The sequence below is a fragment of the Ranitomeya imitator genome, chromosome 6, assembly GCF_032444005.1.
Source record: "Ranitomeya imitator isolate aRanImi1 chromosome 6, aRanImi1.pri, whole genome shotgun sequence".
NCBI lineage: Eukaryota > Metazoa > Chordata > Amphibia > Anura > Dendrobatidae > Ranitomeya > Ranitomeya imitator.
In genome coordinates, this window is record NC_091287.1 from 117,974,586 (window position 1) to 117,992,023 (window position 17,438).

General features: G+C 41.1%; 1 long non-coding RNA gene across 1 annotated transcript in view; it reads right to left on the bottom strand.

Moving 5' to 3' along the window:
- Positions 1-3,608: 3,608 nt before the first annotated feature.
- LOC138643596 (uncharacterized) overlaps positions 3,609-17,438 on the bottom strand; it is a 40,610-nt gene continuing 26,780 nt past the window's right edge. Inside the window, exon 3 of the long non-coding RNA XR_011314202.1 lies at positions 3,609-4,743. This is a non-coding gene — a long non-coding RNA (uncharacterized lncRNA). The remainder of the gene's footprint in view (positions 4,744-17,438) is intronic.

A 17,438-nucleotide genomic window follows, 5' to 3' on the forward strand; every position in this document is an offset into this window, starting at 1 on the left:
CTGGGGTGCCGCGCAAAATCCCACCCCGTGGGGTCAGAATGATCACAAGAACGGTGAGCAAAAATCCCAGAACCACGCGGGGGACCTAGTGAATGAACTGCAGAGAGCTGGGACCAATGTAACAAGGCCTACCATAAGTAACACACTACGCCACCATGGACTCAGATCCTGCAGTGCCAGACGTGTCCCACTGCTTAAGCCAGTACATGTCCGAGCCCGTCTGAAGTTTGCTAGAGAGCATTTGGATGATCCAGAGGAGTTTTGGGAGAATGTCCTATGGTCTGATGAAACCAAACTGGAACTGTTTGGTAGAAACACAACTTGTCGTGTTTGGAGGAAAAAGAATACTGAGTTGCATCCATCAAACACCATGCCTACTGTAAAGCATGGTGGTGGAAACATCATGCTTTGGGGCTGTTTCTCTGCAAAGGGGCCAGGACGACTGATCCGGGTACATGAAAGAATGAATGGGGCCATGTATCGTGAGATTTTGAGTGCAAACCTCCTTCCATCAGCAAGGGCATTGAAGATGAAACGTGGCTGGGTCTTTCAACATGACAATGATCCAAAGCACACCGCCAGGGCAACGAAGGAGTGGCTTCGTAAGAAGCATTTCAAGGTCCTGGAGTGGCCTAGCCAGTCTCCAGATCTCAACCCTATAGAAAACCTTTGGAGGGAGTTGAAAGTCCGTGTTGCCAAGCGAAAAGCCAAAAACATCACTGCTCTAGAGGAGATCTGCATGGAGGAATGGGCCAACATACCAACAACAGTGTGTGGCAACCTTGTGAAGACTTACAGAAAACGTTTGACCTCTGTCATTGCCAACAAAGGATATATTACAAAGTATTGAGATGAAATTTTGTTTCTGACCAAATACTTATTTTCCACCATAATATGCAAATAAAATGTTAAAAAAACAGACAATGTGATTTTCTGGATTTTTTTTTCTCAGTTTGTCTCCCATAGTTGAGGTCTACCTATGATGTAAATTACAGACGCCTCTCATCTTTTTAAGTGGTGGAACTTGCACTATTGCTGACTGACTAAATACTTTTTTGCCCCACTGTATATATATATGTGTCTCACTGACATATATATATAGAGAGAGAGACTGTATATATGTTTTCACGAATATTTGAGCCCATGGATCCATTCTATGTCCATTTTGCAAGCCGGTGAGAAAATCTCGCCACATGGATGCCATACGGATTACATACGGAGGTTTACATGCACAAAATATGCAGCCACACCCTTCCTACGGATGACATACGGATCACTGTTTTGGGATCATTTCTGCGTATTAGGCATGTAAAATACGGACCGTATTTCCCTACGCTGAGTATGACACCGGCCTTATTAGTGGCAGGAGGCATAAGATGATGGGAGTAAAATTCCCATGAGCTGATGTTAGTGACCGGAAGTAAACTTTTTACCTCCGATTGCATCTGCGGGCTCACACTATCAATTGTCAACTTGGAAACCGCAGCTGTTTGACTGTCGATAATGACTTTACCTTCGATCAGAGGCAGTGTTTTCCGCATTGTCATGCATATGACAGCGTGGCAAACACTGGAAGTTTGGGCCCCCCATTCCTGTGAATGGGGTTTGTATTCGGGTCCGGGTTCTGTTCTGGTACCCAAACCAAAACTTTTTTTAATTGACCAGCCTAACCCACAGGACCCAAACATGCATGGATCCACCCATCTCTAGTCGGGACTATCAAAAGCTGACGGGAACAAAATAAGTTGTTCACATGTGAGGGTTGCATATGTTGATGTGATCCATTATTCATTTTTCCTTCCCTCAAGAAAACAGAAGATAAGTGTAGACGGAGACATTTAGGTATTTCTATTATTTCTTCCTTTTTATTTGTGTTTCATTTTATTTTTATCTTTTAATATCTTTTATATTAAGCACTGCATATTTTTATACTAAAGCTTTAAATTTTTAACAAGTTTGATCCTTGTATGCCCTCTAAAGAAAATATAAAAATATAGCCTTTAAGAGAGCATGTGACCTTTTGATTGTCTGACAATAACATATTTTGGGGGATTCATCGTCCCGTGTGTTTAATGAGTGTTGTCATTGCATTAGGAAATGGGGGTGTGCAGACTCTGTCAGGGTGTGATTTATGCTCACTTTATAGCCCAAAATTATGTGGGGTCCTCACTATAGTCAACAACCAGTAAAGGCTAGACAGAGGCTGGAACACACTGAGCAGAGTATGAGAAGCACTGCCTGCCTGTGACCGGTGGTGATGTCATTCTGCTTACCACCGGTCACAGGCAGAGCTTTTCACGCCCTGCTCAGTGTGTTCCAGCTGGTGTGGAGAGTGGTCGCAGCACTGATGTGACTGATCTCCAAACCATCCAGATCGTCATAGGACAGATATGCATTATCAAGGAAGACACAAAAAAGGACTACTCTGAAACAATGCACACTGCTATAAATATTGAATATAAAAGGCAAACTTTATTGACACTCCAAAGTATAAAAACATCTAAAAACAATCACAACCCCCACATGGTGATCCTGCCTAAGTGACAGGGGTCAAACATGTGCAAATCTTACATAAATGCAATACAAGGTACAGAATATATATATATATATGTATATATATATATATATATAATGTACTGTACAAAATGACCCCATTTGAATGCACAGATGATAAACCAAATACCTCCCGGAGTTGGGCAAAATGAGCAGTGACAGTCTATGCCTAAGGCAAGCATAGAACAATGTGGATAATCAGATAAAATCGTTCTTGAGAACCCTAGGAATATATCCCTCACAAGATTGTGTATATTATGTGCCTGTATGCCAGAACAAAATGAATGTGCCTACAATAAATAATAAATAATGCACATGAGCCTAAATGAATACGCTGCCAAAAATGATGCACATGAGCCTAAATGAGCATAATACCAGAAAGGGTTACCGCAACCAAATGAGGATGATAAGGATCAAGTTCCACATGTCCAGCCCAATAAGAACTGCCGGGTAAGAATTGCTGCATACGGGGGAGGAAAAAATGCAGGAATCCACGTGGGGTGAAGACCCAATGCGTGTCGCCGTTACACGGACAGCTTCGTCAGGGAAAAGTGAAAGGTGAGTGAGCAAAATCAGTTTAAATACCTCTAGATGTTAGCCGATCAGTAGGCACAGGTATGCGAAAAGGCCGGAAGCGGAAGTGACACAGGAGGGGCAAACAATGCAGGCAGACGTCTCTGCCAGTAGTCCACAATGCGCACGTGCCAGAATTATTCAGCGTGGCGCATCGGGAACTTGTAAGTAGGGAGAGATTTAAGTGAAATAACAAGGCCAAAGCAACAGGGATGATTGCGGCATACAAAGTAGCATATTAGAGCGCAACCAGGGGATGGGATGCCATGGAAAACTAATGTACAACAAAACATGAATGGGACATGTAATAAAACAAACACACACACAAGGGAACGACAGTGGGGTACAAGAAAAAATAACTAATAAGAGATAACGAAAAAGAAAAAATACAAAAAATACAAAGATTTATACAAAAATTATTATTATAACAAGGAGACAACAAAAAAGATAATAATGTATGTATATATATATTTTTTCCAAGCTGTTATTGTTGGTTAACCATATAGTGTCCTATTTGAAAATTGTGCATTACCTATAAGAAAGGAAAAACCAGATTAATGTTATAACTCAAAATACAGAATAAAGATGGTCTTCTCGTTGCAAACAGTTGTTTTTTATTTATTGTAATTTAGACTTGAAAAGTGAGTATACACTGACTGAACAATTAATGACAGATAAAAAATGTGTGTCTGAATAACTGTAAAATACCAAAAGGTATATTAATAAACGATATTGAAAGCAAACGTAAATGTAAAAAAAGGGGGGGGGGATCCATCCAGCACAAAAAAGACTGCACGGTAAGTGAATGAAGAGGTTTACATGCATATTTGCCACCATGGGTCCATGAAATACAGAGAGGGGATAAGAAATGTGCCACAAAAAAGGCCCAATTAAACCGCACAACCACACTGAAAAATGGGGCTGGAGCTGAGAAAAGAAGGTCATGAAAGACCTTCGGAGATGTACTCCTACGATGGAAAGAATATATTTTCATACACAAGTGTACTTGACCAATTAGGAACATAGAAATAGGCATATAACAATAGTCAATGCCATGGCATACAGGTGCAGTCAGAATTAAAAGATATAGTACTATTCTGCTCAAATCAGAAGTTGGTCAGAAAGACCTGCAAGATAACCTGGTGTATGTGCAACAGCCCAAATTACATACCTTGTTTAAGGATACAAAGACCAAGATTGCATAGCAATTCAATTCTAGTCCATCGTATAATTGGGTTCAGATACTCCCTAGGCACATAGATTTCAAAGTTTGAATCCAGAACCAGAAGTCCATCAAAATATCATTACGCCCCCTTCCAAGATTCCACAATAATGTTGCAGAACACATGTTGTTCCTTAATTGTAATTTCATCCATGAGCCAAAAGGTTCAATGCCGTTTAAAGGCTGGTAGAACATCGATACATCCACAAGACCATCTAGAAGGGACATATAGGAGATACAAGAGGTCCATCCGAATATCAGTACGCCTCCTTCCAAGACTCCACAATGCAATGCTGCAGAACACATGTTGGTCCTTGATTGTAATTTCATCCATGAGCCAAAAGGTTCAATGCCGTTTAAAGACTGGTAGAACATCGATGCATCCACAAGACCACCTAGAAGGAACATATAGAAGATATAAATGATGAATCAACCCAGGAAACCCGTAAATAAAAGATCCTCATTTATTCCTAGTGGTGCTGTGGAATATATTTTTAGTCTGGGAGGTTACCAATATCAACAGCCCTTTCCTAGGATATTAATATCAGCATGCAGCTGCCTGTTTAGCCTTTACTGGTTATTGATTATATAGGGGACCTCATGTCATTTTTTGGGCAGGGTCTCCCTGCCGATCAGAGCCGGTATTTCTTGTGCTGTCACACAAATCACAGCGTGGGAAACATCCCATCTATTTGAATGGTGTCTGAGTTCAGATTCGAGTTCCGGTACCATTCTGGTACCAGAACTCAACTTTTTTAAAATGTTCAGCTGAACCCGCTGGACCCGAACATCCACAGGCATCTCTATTCTTGGCATATTTCTAAATATCATGGTTATAACTATTGCAACTGGTTGCATCTATTTGCTTGCACTTTGGATATTGCCAATCAGAAGGTGGTGGAAAAGGAAATATCAAGCAGGGTTGCACAGACCTGCAGATGTTTTGTAATGCACATTGGTGTCAGTGGCATTACTGCCCATGTACATGCCCTTTTGGAATGATAATGCAGCCCTCAGCTACCACACTGCAAATCTTTCACTTTTTTAAACTGTAGTTTTACATGAATGACTTATTTTTAGAATAGGTCATTAATACCAGATTGGTGAGGATGGAAATGAATAGGAGTAGATTTGCAGTACACCACTGTGACCACTATGCAGTTCATGGAGCTGTGTACTTCTACTAAGCACATCTAGAAGCCACTGGGATGGGAAACAAATTATCAGCAGGGGTGTCTAGTATTAATTTTCATATTAATACATAATCTATAAGATAATTCATTTTAAAAATGTATCACTGATTGAATCTCAGCTTTATGAACATCGGCTTTAACTACTTATTTTGTATTTGAAATGAACTAACCTAGCAATTATTAAATAAACTAATTTGCTACTAGGGAAAATTCCCCAAAAAACACATTCAGGATTTATTATTTTTATAGAAACCACACAGAGTGTTAATACAATGTGAACTATTGTCTGTTTATTGTCTAATGGTAGGAGCCAACAGCTAATTTGGGATCAAGAATCATAGTTTTGCAGCTTGAGTTGATAATGAACCATATAAGGTTCCTGAGATCTTCCTGAGAAGAACGTAGCAAAAACAACATGTGTTCTTAATTTGATGTACTCTTTATCATCCTTTTATATATAAAAAGATAAAAAACCTAATAATAAAGAATGGAAATAACTTTTATTGCAGAATTACTAGTGACAATAATTCTGTAAGCATAAGACCAATTAAATTTGCGTAGCTCTGATGTAAAATGAAAACTCTACAGTGTTGTTATATCCTCCAGTATCTCTGTGAAGCCTTTTCTAAACTCAACCACTTTCTTTTTGGGAGACAGTCACTTAGTAATAGTTTAAGGGTATGGATGGCTCGTTTACTAAATGGAGTCTGAAAAGTGATTGAATACATTACTGTGTATGCAAGCACTGCCTGAGGCCAGTCTCACATGTCCAGATAATTCCTGTACCGGAAAAATCGGTACTGGAATTATCCATGTCCGTGTGTCTGTGAGCTCACGTAGGCCATCCGTGTGTCACACGTGTGACACACGTGTGCCGCCCGTGTGCCGACTGGGTACCACACGGAGCATGCAGGAGACAGCGCTAGAGATAAGCGCTGTCCCCTGCATCTGGTGCTGAAGCCGCCATTCATATCTTCTCTCCAGCAGCGTTCGCTGGTTAGAAGATATGAAAAATCCTTTTTTTTTATTCGTGTTTAAAATAAAGATCCTTGTCCCCCCCGCTGTTAATAAAATACTCACCCGGCTCCCTCGCAGCGTCCTGTCCTCGCCGCACCTTCGCCTGTATGAGCGGTCACGTGGGGCCGCCGATTACAGTGATGAATATGCGGCTCCACCCCTATGGGAGGTGGAAACGCATATTCATGACTGTAATACCGGCTTTTCTGCTATCTTGCGCTGTATGAAATATAAATATATATATATGTGTGTCTCACTTACATATATATATAGAGAGAGAGACTGTATATATGTTTTCACAATAATATTATTATAATATATATTATAATATTTGAGCCCATAGATCCATTCTATGTCCGTTTTGCAGGCCGGCGAGAAAATCTGGCCGTACAGATGCCATACGGATTATATACGGAGGTTTACATGCGGAAAATATGCAGCCACACCCTACCTACGGATGACATACGGATCACTGTTTTGGGATCATTTCTGCGTATTACGCATGTAAAATACGGACCGTATTTCCCTACGCTGAGTGTGACACCGGCCTAACAGTGAGGATCTAGGCAGCACATTAGGTATAGTTTGTATGTATAAACTACTCACCAAAAAGTAAGGGATATTTGGCTTTTGAGCGAAATTTCAGAATGAAAAAAAAAGTACTCTAAACTTTTAAGGTGAACTTAATGTGACCTTGTATGAACTTTTGAATACACGTGCCCAACTGTTCAATATTTCAGTACTTTTTGTACAACTTGCTGTTCTCTAATGAGGAGCTTAATGGCAAAATTCACAACAGATGTTTGATCCATGAATTGTACAATTCATTTCGGGGTTCAGTTAGAATTGGTATTTAAACAGTCCTCCATATCATGCTGTTCACATTTGGACATCATGAGACCAAGACGACACCTAACAATTGATCAATTGCTAATTAAAATCACCTGTGCAAAATGGGAGGAGTGCACATCCAAGAAAAAAAGGGCTGATGGGACAGCATGGTCTGGAGTCATGGGGACTCAGTCTTGCCGCAGGGGCGCTGTGAGGCACCAGGCTGTCTGCCCGACCGGTGTACTGCTGGTGCGCGGTGGTCGGTACATGGCTCCGTTCCATCAGGGTGTTAAGGACCCACTAAGAGGTTTGCCGTAACGTGGCAGTGAGCTTCATACAGTCTACAGTCTGAACAGAATCTTAAACTAAAAACCTAATGTTTAGTAATATATATATACTAGATGGCAGCCCGATTCTAAAGAATCGGGAGTCTAGAATCCATATATACTTTATTTATTCAAATGTAAGAATAATACAATTAATAAATAATAGTAAGAAAGAACAAAAATAATAGGCAGTATATGGAGAAAACACCAAACAAAAGTTCAAAATTGGTGTGAAAATGTCACTGAACCACTTCACAACTAAATATATATAGTTTTGGTAAATGGTATTATCATTTTTTTGACGAAATTCGGCAGGAGCTTGAAGAGCAACGTCACTGGGCCCGCCTCCACGCAGAAGAAACTTGCTGTGAGGTAAAAATTCAAAAATCACACCAAAATGGCGGGCGGAGTGTGTCACAGTACGGCACGTTTCTGATTGGTCGCTCGCAGCAGGCGGCAACCAATCAGACACTGGACACTGTTGACGTCACTTATCTCCGGACATTAGCTCCGGACATTAGCTCCGGACATTAGCTCCGGACATTATCTCCGCACATTAGCTCCGGGCAAAGCCACGGAAGTTGGCACAAATTGCAGGAAGTAGTATTCTAGGCTATTAATCTCCGGACATTAGCTCCGGACATTAGCTCCGGACATTAGCTCCGGACATTAGCTCCGGACAAAGCCACGGAAGTTGGCACAAATTGCAGGAAGTAGTATTCTAGGCAATTATATATTAGATATATATTTATATATATATATATACATATATATATATATATATATATTTGCCTAGTGGCATTAGATCAATGTATGATTTTTAGAGGTGCTGTCCATTTTCTTTTTCGGCATATAGTATCATTAGGGAATGGCTGCTATAGACTAGAATACCTTGAATGGAGTCGCCTTCACTTTCCCCAGACCTGAGTCCCTTAGAAAACCTATGGGATCAGCTGGGTCGCTGAGTATAGGCTTGTAACTCTGTACCCCAGAACCTCAATGACCTGAGGGCCGCATTCTGAGAAGAGTCGGGGAGAGATAGTTTTCAACCTGGACAGTGCCAAGATGTGACCATCCAGGCTGAGAACCACTGGGGAATGAACTACTGGTATATTGTTGTTTTATTATTTTTGGTTTATTACAGGAGAATGAGGGATTCAATGGAATTAGGCGAGGTAGTAAGTATGGTTTAATTAAGATTATTAAAGGAGTCTGTGTCTTTCTTTCAATTAAAGGACTTTATTCTGGGTGTCTGTGTTTTCTCTTATAATGTGACTATGGGGTTAGTAATGGGGGCGTGTTATTGATGCCTCTCCATTACTAACCTCAGGGCTTGATGTCATCTGATAATACAAAAGTGACATCAACCCCCTCAACTATCACCCCACTTGCCACCACTACAGGGCAAGTGGGAAGAGCGAGGCTAAGTGAAAGAATTGGCATTTTAGAGATGCGCTTTTTCTGGGGTGGTTGAGAGCTGATGTTTTTAGCCTGGGGGTTAGTATCCATGGTCGCTTTTGTGGCTATTAGTATCAGTCCGCAGCTGTCTGCATAGCCTTTGCTGGTTGTTAATTATAGGGGGACCCTACGTCTTTTTTTTTGGGTCCCCCATTTTAATAGCCAGAGAAGGCTAAGCATACAACTGTGAGCTGATATTACAGTAATTAATGTATACCTGCGCTAAAAAATGCATAGAAGTAAATAATAACCATTTACCTGAAGGGGAGGATGGTGCTGAGAATAATATGAATATTAATATGTAGATAAAGCAATGACATTTGGACTCTGAGACTAAGGGTAGAAAAGAAAAATGGATCTATGTATAATCCTCAGAAAGAAAAATAAAATATATATAGTGTTATATGCCCAACACATTAACAAGCAGATCAATATAAAGAGTACTACTAGAAAAATGTATATGTGCGATATTAAAAAGCAACCGGTGATATAGAGGCTTGCAAAGTGGTGACTCCCTCCATAGACACACAGTAGTAATCCAGGAACGATTATACGTACTATCAGGTGCACAGACACATAGGTCCAGAGGGTATCAGCAGGAGCAGCACACGTAGAGCGGTAAGATATAAACTTGGTATTTTAGGGTTGAGCGAAACGGGTCGGCCATTTTCAGAAGTCGCCGACTTTTAGCAAAGTCGGGTTTCATGAAACCCAACCCGACCCCTGTGTGGGGTCGGCCATGAGGTCGGCGATCTTCTGAATCTGGTATCGGAATTCCGATACCGACTTCCAATATGTTTGCAATATCGGAAATCGGTATCGGAATCCATATTAAAGGGTAAAATAAAGAATTAAAATAAAAAATACTGCTATACTCACCCTCTGACGCGCCCTGGTACTAACCGGCAGCCTTCCTTCCTTAGAATCAGCGCGTGAAGGGCCTTAGATGACGTCGCGGCTTGTGATTGGTCGCGTGACCACCCATGTGACCGCTCGCGCGACCAATCACAAGCCGCGACATCACCGAAGGTCCTTCAAGCGCTGATTCTTAGGAAGGAAGGCTGCCGGAAAGAAGCAGGGCGCGTCCGAGGGTGAGTATATACCTAATAGGAATATACTCACCCTCGGACGCGCCCTGCTTCTTTCCGGCAGCCTTCCTTCCTAAGAATCAGCGCTTGAAGGACCTTCGGTGACGTCGCGGCTTGTGATTGGTCGCGCGAGCGGTCAGATGTGCGGTCGCGCGACCAATCACAAGCCGCGACATCATCTAAGGCCCTTCACGCGCTGATTCTTAGGAAGGAAGGTTGCCGGTGAGAACCAGGGCGCGTCAGAGGGTGAGTATAGCAATATTTTTTATTTTAATTCTTTATTTTACACTTAAATATGGATCCCAGGGCCTGAAGGAGAGTTTCCTCTCCTTCAGACCCTGGGAACCATTGGAAACCCAATGCACTGCATTGGGTTTTGTGTTTCGGCAGACCCTGACCCCGACGTTTTTATAGGATCGGCCGATTTCACTCGACCCGACTTTTGAAAAAGTCCGGTTTCGTGAAACCCGACCCGATCCTATAAAAGTAAAAGTCGCTCAACCCTATGGTATTTACTTCCCTTAAGTAGTTTTGATGGAGTTCGGAGGTAGTAATCGCTCGGCGCGCTGTCCCGGCCGGTGACAGCCGCCCTTGCGGCAGGAAGTAGGTAAAGGCTGAGCGCTCTGTTTCGTTGCAGCTGACAGGACCTGTGAAAGCTTCGGGTCACGTGTCCTGTATGTCACGTGGTGCCCCTGTTGGAAGTACGGAGCACTGTAGGAGCCAAGAAAAACCGACGTGTTTCGGAATAACACGGATTCCTTCTTCAGGGTCGGCTCCCGCTGTGCTCAGCTGGCTATATATAGCCTTGGCTCCTAAGTTGCTTGTAACTCAAAAGCAAAGAGTTCGACTCCATTGTTAAGTCCTTTCGGTTTGAGCGTATCTAATTCAAAAATAAGTCTCGTTTCTTCTCTGGACATTTGTTTAATATAGTCCCTATTGCGCCAATCTTTATGGACCACCTTTATTCCAAACACTTTTATCTCTTGTACGGAGCCCCCATGATGAACTGAAAAATGTTTTGAGAGGGGATGCTCGCCATATTTTTTTTTTATATTGCAGAGATGTTCACAAATTCTCCTACATAGGGGGCGTTTTGTGCATCCTATATAGAGCTTTTTGCAAGGACATTCAATTGCATAAATCACCCCTTTAGTAGTACATGTAATGAAATCAGTGATTTCTATTACTGTACTGTTATGAGATACCACAGATTTTTGTTTCAAAAGGCTTAATGATTTGCACATCCTACATTTTTGACATGGGAAAAAACCTTGTATGATTTGTTTGAATGGGCCTACATGTTTCTATGTAGGGTTTGGGCACTGCACAGTGGGGGCGACAAGGAAGCCTAAATTTTGTGCTTTTCTGAATACAAAGCTTGGATGATTCGGCAATTTATCTCCAATTACCTTATCATCTTTCAAAAGTGGCCAGTGTTTTTTAACAATTTTCTGAGTATTTGAATTATATTGTGTGATAATCGGGATAGATACCACGTTATCACTCTCCATAGGGATATTATCCTTCCTTGTTTGGTCACTTAAGAGCTGCTCTCTGGGGATGTCTCCCACATCATTTCTTGTTTCCATCAGTTGTTTACGGTCATAACCTTTATTCACAAATTTTTCTATCAGGATATCGGATTCTTTAGTATAGTTGGTGGATTTTGAGCAGTTTCGATTTAGTCTCATAAATTGACTGTGTGGTACGTTCAGCAGCCATCTTGGGAGATGGCAACTGCCCATAGAACTAAAGCTGTTCGAGTCCGTTGGCTTGCTGTATGTGTTTGTCTGAATCCTACCATTTTCTATAAAAATATTTAAATCTAAAAAATGAATACTTTCTTTATTTATATTTGCAGAAAATTGAAGATAAAAATCATTGGTATTAATACTAATTAAAAACTGGTTCAGTGAGACATCATCCCCCTCCTATATAAAGAGTATGTCGTCTATGAACCGTAGCCATAGGGCCAGGACCGCGCACAGACACCCCCCCTGGAATATGTGGAGCTCCTCCCACATACCCACATAGAGGTTAGCGTAACTGGGCGCGAACCTGGTACCCATGGCTGTGCCCCACTGCTGGGCATAGTAGTCCGCCTTATATTTAAAAACATTATGTGTTAAAATAAAAACTGCACACTCTTTTAAAAAGTTCACTTTTGCTGAAGAAAAAAGTTGCGATGAATCTAAAAAATGTCCCATTGCTGTTGTGCCTTTTTCATGCTGTATAACTGTGTATAATGAGGCTACATCCAGCGTACCAAATATATAATTTTCTTTCCATTTGGTTTAAAACTTGTAAAACGTGTTTGCTGTCCTTTAAGTAGGCCGGCAATGTTGGCACTAATTTTTGTAAAAAACAGTCCACGTAGTGGGATAAATTTGAAGTCAAGCTTCCAATTCCAGAAATAATAGGGCGGCCTCGAGGATTAATTGAATCCTTATGGATTTTTGGGAGGTGATAAAACAGAGGTCCTAGGATATGGTGTATAGATGTAGTCAAACTCCTGTTTGTTTATTAGGCCATCTTCTAGACCTTTAGTCAGAAGTACTTTTAAATCCTGTATAAATTGTCCTGATGGGTCACTATCTAGTTTTTTGTATGCCCTTTTATCACCCAAGAGGCGTCGTGATTCTTTATCATAGTATGCTTCGTCCAAAATGATGATACCTCCCCCTTTATCCGCTGGGCGGATCACAATAAAGAAACATTTCCTAAAAAAGGCCCCAGTGAATATACCACGCTGAGTAATGATATACAAGTGGACACATATACTAGCTTACGACCTAGGTCGACATTTAATCCTTTAAATGAGTACTCTGAAGCCTTTGAGGCATTCCAGAAAAATGTGATTAATGATATAAAGCTCACTAGTGAGAAAAAATGTTCTAAATATAAATTTAATCTCTCAAAAAAAGAGCGAGAAGCAATTTGCGACCTGCAACAAAGAGGGGATATTGTGATCCGCCCAGCGGATAAAGGGGGAGGTATCGTCATTTTGGACAAAGCATACTATGACAAAGAATCACAACGCCTCTTGGGTGATAAAAGGGCATACAAAAAACTAGATAGTGACCCATCAGGACAATTTATACAGGATTTAAAAGTACTTCTGACTAAAGGTCTAGAAGATGGCCTAATAAACAAACAGGAGTTTGACTACATCTATACACCATATCCTAGGACCTCTATGTTTTATCACCTCCCAAAAATCCATAAGGATTCAATTAATCCTCGAGGCCGCCCTATTATTTTTGGAATTGGAAGCTTGACTTCAAATTTATCCCACTACGTGGACTGTTTTTTACAAAAATTAGTGCCAACATTGCCGGCCTACTTAAAGGACAGCAAACACGTTTTACAAGTTTTAAACCAAATACAATGGAAAGAAAATTATATATTTGGTACGCTGGATGTAGCCTCATTATACACAGTTATACAGAATGAAAAAGGCACAACAGCAATGGGACATTTTTTAGATTCATCGCAACTTTTTTCTTCAGCAAAAGTGAACTTTTTAAAAGAGTGTGCAGTTTTTATTTTAACACATAATGTTTTTAAATATAAGGCGGACTACTATGCCCAGCAGTGGGGCACAGCCATGGGGACCAGGTTCGCGCCCAGTTACGCTAACCTCTATGTGGGTATGTGGGAGGAGCTCTGCATATTCCAGGGGGGTGTCTGCGCGCGGTCCTGGCCCTATGGCTACGGTTCGTAGACGACATCCTCTTTATATGGGAGGGGGATGATGTCTCACTGAACCAGTTTTTAATTAGTATTAATACCAATGATTTTTATCTTCAATTTTCTGCAAATATAAATAAAGAAAGTATTCATTTTTTAGATTTAAATATTTTTATAGAAAATGGTAGGATTCAGACAAACACATACAGCAAGCCAACGGACTCGAACAGCTTTATTTCTATGGGCAGTTGCCATCTCCCAAGATGGCTGCTGAACGTCCCACACAGTCAATTTATGAGACTAAATCGAAACTGCTCAAAATCCACTGACTATACTAAAGAATCCGATATCCTGATAGAAAAATTTGTGAATAAAAGTTATGACCGTAAACAACTGGTGGAAACAAGAAATGATGTGGGAGACATCCCCAGAGAGCAGCTCATAAGTGAGCAAACAAGGAAGGATAATATCCCTATGGAGAGTGATAACGTGGTATCTATCCCGATTATCACACAATATAATTCAAATACTCAGATACTCAGAAAAATTGTTAAAAAACACTGGCCACTTTTGAAAGATGATAAGGTAATTGGAGATAAATTGCCAAATCATCCAAGCTTTGTATTCAGAAAAGCACAAAATTTAGGCCTCCTTGTCGCCCCCACTGTGCAGTGCCCAAACCCTACAGAGAAACATGTAGGCCCATTCAAACAAATCATACAAGGTTTTTTCCCATGTCAAAAATGTAGGATGTGCAAATCATTAAGCCTTTTGAAACAAAAATCTGTGGTATCTCATAACAGTACAGTAATAGAAATCACTGATTTCATTACATGTACTACTAAAGGGGTGATTTATGCAATTGAATGTCCTTGCAAAAAGCTCTATATAGGACGAACAAAACGCCCCCTATGTAGGAGAATTTGTGAACATCTCCGCAATATAAAGAAAAAATATGGCGAGCATCCCCTCTCAAAACATTTTTCAGTTCATCATGGGGGCTCCGTACAAGGGATAAAAGTGTTTGGAATAAAGGTGGTCCATAAAGATTGGCGCAATAGGGACTATATTAAACAAATGTCCAGAGAAGAAACGAGACTTATTTTTGAATTAGATACGCTCAAACCGAAGGGACTTAACAATGGAGTCGAACTCTTTGCTTTTGAGTGACAAGCAACTTAGGAGCCAAGGCTATATATAGCCAGCTGAGCACAGCGGGAGCCAACCCTGAAGAAGGAATCCGTGTTATTCTGAAACGCGTCGGTTACTCTTGGCTCCTACAGTGCTCCGTACTTCCAACAGGGGCACCACGTGACATACAGGACACGTGACCCGAAGCTTTCACAGGTCCTGTCAGCTGCAGCGAAACAGAGCGCTTAGCCTTTACCTACTTCCTGCCGCAAGGGCGGCTGTCACCGGCCGGGACAGCGCGCCGAGGGATTACTACCTCCAAACTCCATCAAAACTACTTAAGGGAAGTAAATACCAAGTTTATATCTTACCGCTCTACGTGTGCTGCTCCTGCTGATACCCTCTGGACCTATGTGTCTGTGCACCTGATAGTACGTATAATCGTTCCTGGATTACTACTGTGTGTCTGTGGAGGGAGTCACCACTTTGCAAGCCTCTATATCACCGGTTGCTTTTTAATATCGCACATATACATTTTTCTAGTAGTACTCTTTATATTGATCTGCTTGTTAATGTGTTGGGTATATAACACTATATATATTTTATTTTTCTTTCTGAGGATTATACATAGATCCATTTTTCTTTTCTACCCTTAGTCTCAGAGTCCAAATGTCATTGCTTTATCTACATATGAATATTCATATTATTCTCAGCACCATCCTCCCCTTCAGGTAAATGGTTATTATTTACTTCTATGCATTTTTTAGCGCAGGTATACATTAATTACTGTAATTTATAGAGTCTTATCTCTGCCCTGTGTGGTTAAGGGCTATACTGGCTGCTTCTTTATGCTATTTTTCACTAGCGCCGGTGCACCATCGTTTTTTACTCCGTGAGCTGATATTAATAGCTTGGGAAGCTCCATGGGTATTACCCACTTCCCAGGCTATAAACATCGGCCCCCAAATGTCGGCTTTTCCTCTGCTGGTTATGAAAATTACTAGGGAGCGCATGCTATTTTTTTCAGAAAAATAATCTTTTATGAATTAAATACATGTACAGTAAGCTGCACACACACTGTACTAATTGTATTTGTCACAGACATCTGTATATCTACCTATTCCATGTGTATTTACTGCGTGTAATCCATCTCTTCTATCCTGTCAGCTCCTGCTGTGATTTTACACTATCGCGGCTGCTGAATTGTCGGCTTTTCTTCTACCTATCTATGTAATATATGCTCCTGTTACCAATCAGGACTCCGAATGAACCATATTCATGCCAAGTTTATGTTTGGTGATCGTTTTCCGAACATATTCGCTCATCTCTAATTATATCCCCCAGTCCTCTTTCTTTATAAAGTGCCCCACAATGGCTCTTTCCAGGTATAATGACCCCAATACTGAGCTTTTTCTTGGCATAATGTCCACCAATTTGTCCCCCTTCCTTGTTTAATGCCCCCCATTTTATACTACTTCATTGTATAATGCCCCCCATCCTGGGCTCCTTCCTTGTATAGCACCCCCCATCTTGATCAGCTCCTTGTATAATATTCCCATCCCATGTCATGGTATAATGTTTTGCCTTACCTTTCTCTGCTTCCAAGACATGCCAGCACGGGCATAACATCACAGCCATGCGCCACTCATGACTGGCAAGTCAACGTCATCTACCGGCCTATGATTGGCCGACCACGATCATTACCCCCCTACTCATAAGTGAACAATAGTGACCTTAGATGTGTGTTTTGGACCATATTCATAGATAAAAAGTGCACGTCAACCAAGGGAACTGAGCAATTTTAGCATCGTCTCTTTCATTATTGAGAGGTACATCTGTGAATTCATGAACTCATCAATGAAATGTAGCTTCCCAACACCAGCAGCATTCATGCCATCCCACATAAGGACCCTGCCATCACCATGTTTCATTGAAGAAACCATGCATTTTTCTTTGTACTCCTCAGTCCTCACCTTTGCAATGCCAAACAGTTTTGAAGCCATCTAATGCAAAAACATTTAAATTGGTCTCATCAATCCAGAGTATAGCGTCGGGTAATATTTTTCCGCATGGGCATTGGAAAATGGTAGGCAGACTTTCTTGTGCATGGTCATTGGGAGTTGCATCCTTGAAGGGAGAACACTGTATTGTGTCAAGGGAAACACTCATCCCTGTTTTACTTTCCTGTATACGTCTTTAGCTAACTGCAGTGAACTTGCTATTGATTTTCTATAAACTATGTGAGGCAGTGACTCCTGTTACAGCTAGGGGGTGCTGTTTGTGCTCTCCAGAATGCGCACAGAGGCGTAGTGAGGCCATGAGGGCATATTGTAGTCACAGGTGCTACTATGCTTAG